The sequence below is a fragment of the Xylocopa sonorina genome, unplaced genomic scaffold (genome assembly GCF_050948175.1).
Source record: "Xylocopa sonorina isolate GNS202 unplaced genomic scaffold, iyXylSono1_principal scaffold0049, whole genome shotgun sequence".
Taxonomy (NCBI): domain Eukaryota; kingdom Metazoa; phylum Arthropoda; class Insecta; order Hymenoptera; family Apidae; genus Xylocopa; species Xylocopa sonorina.
Genome location: NW_027490120.1, coordinates 1,215,132 through 1,220,600, shown reverse-complemented (window position 1 = coordinate 1,220,600; position 5,469 = coordinate 1,215,132).

The window sequence follows — 5,469 nt, the reverse complement described above, 5'->3', positions numbered from 1 at the left end:
TTTACATTCTCTTGAAGTATTGACGAGACATACATAACGCGTTGCATTGATTTACATGTTATCATGAACCATAGACATGGGACGCGATTTCGCGTTTTACGAAGAATTGGAACTTTACTGCTTCGATGCGCTGACATCTAGAAGCGCTATTCTGTAGAATGGTAATATGACATTTACTTTCTTCTGAAGTGTGGACGAGATACACATAACGCGATGCTTTGATATTACATCTTATCATGAGTCATAGAAATGAGACGCGATATCCCGTTTTGTGATGCATTAGAACTCTATTGCTTCGATGCGTAGTCATCTAGAAACGCTATTCCGTAGCTAGGAAGTGTGGCATCTTCATTGTTTTGAAGTGTGGACGAGATATACATAACGCCTTGCATTGAATATTACATCTTATCATGAAACATAGAAAGGCAATGCGACATCGCGTTTTATGAAGCACTAGAAATCCATTCCTTCGATACGCAGACATCTAGAAACTCTATTCCATCGCAAGGAAGTGTGGCATTTACATTCTTTTGAGGTGTAGACGAGATACACATAACGTTTTGCATTGAATGTTGCATCTTATCACCAGACATAGAAATTAGATGCGATATCGCGTTTTATAAAATGTTACAACCCTATTGTCTCGATACGTGGGCATCTAGAAACGCTGTTCCGTTGCAAGGAAGAATTGCGTTTGTATTATATTGAGGTTTAGACGTGATATACATAACGCGTTGCACTGATTATTACATGTTATAACGAGACATAGAAGTGAGATGCGATATCTCGTTTTATGAAGGATTAGAACCCTACTTCTTCGATACGTAGACTTCTAGAAACGCTATTCCGCAGCAGGGAAGTGTGGTATTTACTTTCTTTAGAAGTGTTGACGAGATATACATAACGCGTTGCATTGAATGATACGTCTTATTATGAGAAATTGAAATGGCCCACAGGCCTTAGATTCTTTTGGAGTGTTGACGAGATGTACATGACGCGTTGCATTGAATTACATCTTATTATGTTACATAGAAATGAGATGCAATATCGCCTTCTATGAAGAATTAGAACTCTAATGATTCGATCCGTGGACATCTAGAAACGCTATACCGTTAGAAGGATGTGTGGGATTTACATTCTTTTAACGTGGTGGCGAGATATAGTTAACGCGTTGCCATTAACTACATCTTATCATGAAACATAGAAGTGACATGCTATGTCGTGTTTTACGAAGCATTAGAACACCTTTGCTTCGACATGTAAACATCTAGAAGCGCTATTCCGTAGCATGGAAGTGTGGGATTTATATTCTTTTGAAGTGTAGACGAGATATACAAAACGCGTTGCATTGAAGATTACATCTTACCATGAGATATAGTATTAACAAGCGATATAGCTTTCTATGAGGCATTAGAACTCGATTGCTCCGATATGTAAACATCTAGAAACGCTGTTCGGTAGTAAGGAAGTGTGGCATTTACATTCTATTGAACTGTATACGTTGCAGGGCCAGAGGATGACGTGTCTGCAACCAACAACACCATGCGAATCTGCACGAGGACCACCAACCGGAAAATGCATGACTGCAACGGAAATTCGAAAAGCTCGTACCAAGTTTCACGGTCTTAGTCATCAACAGTCATACAACGGAGCTGATGGCCACCGCGATCGTCCGCGATAGCGATCGCGACCAGAAGCCAATCGAGTGTAGAACGTTGAGCGTCACCTGTTCGAGTGCAAACTTCATTACAGACGACCTGGCAATGAAGCTTGGACTTCCCACGAAAAATAACAAGACAGCTATCGAAGCGTTGAACCAATTACACGAGTTCGCGAATAAATTGCCTCAACGACGATCAAATCGCGGTTATAGGACTTCGCGCGGAAGCTCACATTCTTTACGATACTGCGAATCGCTGGACCGATACCGGAAGAGCAAATCGATCAGGCGAAGACTCCGATTCCGGCAAACGTAAAACTAGCAGATTCACAATTTCATCGACCGGCAAATGTGGATATGTTAATCGGCACCGGTCCCGCTTTATCGTCCCTTAGCATCGGCCAGTACAAACTTTCTCCTCGCAACGATCCTAAGTTATTTCTCCAAAAAACGCAATTTGGATGGATCATCGGGGGGAGCGTCTCCACATCGGCGTCGTGGAGAAAACATCAAACATTCGTTACAACCCTGAATTTCGAACTTCAAAAATTCTGGGAGCTAGAAGAGGATTCACACGTACGACACCTATTTTCCGCGGATCAGGAATGCGAGCAGCATTTTCACGACCATGTTAAATGGACACGAACCGGTCGTTACATTGTCGCACTGCCGTTCAATGAAAAGAAGATGCAGTGAGGCGAAACTCGGTCGCACGCCTTCAGCCGTCTTCTTTCGCTCGAACGAAAATTCATGAAAGATCCAGAGCTGAAACGAGAATACTCTGCCGTCATCGAGGAGTATCTCGGATGGGACACATGAGCCAGGTAGAACCACGCGATTCGGATGGCTTCTACCACACCCACCATGCCGTCATCAAACTATCCAGCTCAACAACGAAGGTTCGTGTCGTCTTCGATGGATCTGCAAGATTGAGCAGTGGACTGTCATTGAACGGCACGCTTTTAGCAGGACCAATGATACAGGACGACATATTCGCTCTTCTCATAAGGTTCCGTCAACACACCTATGTCTTAACCGAAGACATCGGGAAGATGTATCGGTAGTTCCTCGTAAGATCGGAAGACCGCCGATACCAGCCGATATTATGGCAAGGTAACAACGGAAAGGTGAAAACGTACGAGCTGAACACGGTCACGTTCGGACTACCTTCAGCGCCTTTCTTCGCCATCAGGTGCATTCATCAGCTAGCGGACGACGAAAAAGTGAATGCTCCTTTCGCATCGACCGTGCTCCAGCGAGATCTATACGTCGACAGCACAGATAATTACGAAGACGCTAGACAACTACGGGACCAGGTAATCAAGCTACTTAACCGCGGCAGCATCCACATTCAACAATGGGTCTCGAACGAAACGAAACTTTTAGCAGGACTTCCGGAAAGCGAAATTCACCCAAAGTATTTTGGAGACGCCACCATGAAAACTCTCGGCGTCTCGTGGCACGCGCAGAACAACCGAATCATCTATTCCGTGGATCCAAACATCGATACGAGGATCACCAAACGCACGATCTTATCCACCATAGCAAAAATATTCGACCCGTTAGGTTTACTGGCGCCAGTAATAATAACGGGAAAAATATTTATGCAACACCTATGGAAACTACAATTGGTCTGGGACGAATCGCTACCAACAATCCTCCATACAGAATGGTCCACGTACGTGAAGGAATTCCAGTTACATAACGAAACATTCTTCGAGTGACACGTATGCCAATAGAAGGTGCGAGGAGTGGAATTACACGGTTTCTGCGACGCGAGCGAACGAGCATACGGAGCGTGCGTGTATGTACGGTCAGTCCACAATCGTGGACGAGTTAAAACGGGACTATTATGCGCGAAATTTTGGTTCGCACTAGTAAAAGTTGTCAGCCTCGCACGTCTCGAACTTTGCGGTGCTACTGACGTCAATATTTTCTAACGTCCGAGATAGTAATGCACGCCGATTCGACTCGATTAACTTCTGGACGGATTCCACGATAGTTTTAAATTGGCTGCAACGCGAACCAGCCACGCTAAGAACATTCGTGGCAAGTAGAGTGGCCGAAATCCAAGCGAAGACCGATAGCGGCACGTCAGGTCAAACGACAATCCAGCGGACCTCATATAGAGAGGACAAACACTGGCGGAATTCTTGAAGCCCTCCATCTGGCGTCATGGACCATCGTGGTTTGCCGACGATAACAGGGATTGACCGAAATCTACGTTCAACCTCGTTTCGGAAATACCCGATATTCGTGCCCATACATGCTTGGCAACGACCATCCGTAGCAACGAAATACTCGGCCGCTATTCAGACATCGCGAAATTGAGGAGGATCGTCGCGTATTGCCTCCGATTTCGCAAGAATCATTGTAACGCAGGACCTCTAACCGTACGAGAGGTCCACGACGCTAATGATCGGATCTTGAAGCTCGTGCAGGCCTCCGCGTTCGAAAAAGAGATCCGAAATTTGAAGAACGGTACAGAGCTGCATCCAAAGAGTAACCGGCTCTCGCTGTAGCCATTCTTACACGAAACGGGAATTCTACGGGTAGGCGGTCGACTACAAAACGCAAACATTCCCTTCGGACAGAAACATCCGAATCTGCTTCCAAAATAACATCACATCACCGATCTGATCATTCGTCACACGCATTTAGAGGGACATCATTCGGGTATCAATACCACGCTGGCGACACTAAAGCAGAGGTGTTGGCCCATTGATGGTAAAAAGTCCATCAGGTGCTTCCGCGTAAAACCACCGGCCGTGAATTACGTAATGAGCACTCTACCTGCGGCACGCGAATCCGAATGCCAACCCTTTTATAACTGCAGAACAGATTATTGCGGTCCTTTTTATATCGAGGAAAAACGTTTCCGAAATTGTGCGCGAGTAAAAATCTATGTAGCAGTGTTTGAGTGCTTTGCAACGAGAGCGGTCCATCTTGAGGTCGTCGGTGACATGACTACCGTAGCGATCATCGCGGCATTGAAACGGTTCATCGGTCGTAGGAGCATCTGTCGGAACATTCATTCCGACAACGGGACAAAATTTCGTTGGAGTGAATAACGAATTAAGCGCACTGTACCTAAAACTGCAAACAGACGATAAGGTAACACACTTCCTCACGGGCAAGGAAATATCGTGGCCAGCTCTTTCTCCCAATTTCGGCGGCCTTGGGGAGGCAGCTGTCAAATCCTTCAAACACCACGTCAAACGAGTCGTAGAGGAAGAACTGTTTACGTTCGTACAGTTCAACACGTTCGCGATCGAAATCGAAGCGATCCTAAACTCCTGCCCGCTTACTACATTATCATCCGATCCTAATGGTCCATCAGCTCTAACTCCGGCCCACTGATCGGCACGTCGTTAACGAGTTTGCCCGAGACTGATTTCAGCGATACTCCTCGTAACCGATTGTCACACTGGCCACACATCCAGAACGTTCAGCAGGACTATCCACCATCTGAACGAGCGAAAAAAATGGACAAAGGGCTACCACGAGATCAAGAAAGGAACCCTCGTAGTCTTAAGGGATGACTACCTTCCGCCTTTGCAGTGGCACCGCGGTCGAAACGAAGAGGTGCACCCAGGTCCAGATAAGATCATCCGCGCGGTCACCGTACGGACCAGCCACGAGGTCTACAAACGCAACGTCAAGCAGCTAGCGAAGTTGCCCACATCCGAGGCGACAGTGTGAACCATCGACGTCGCGGCGATATTCAGATCAATTCGATCTAGATTGATCGACACCGTCTTTCAACCGGGGGAACATGGTTCGATCGACGGAACCAATAAAACGTGGGA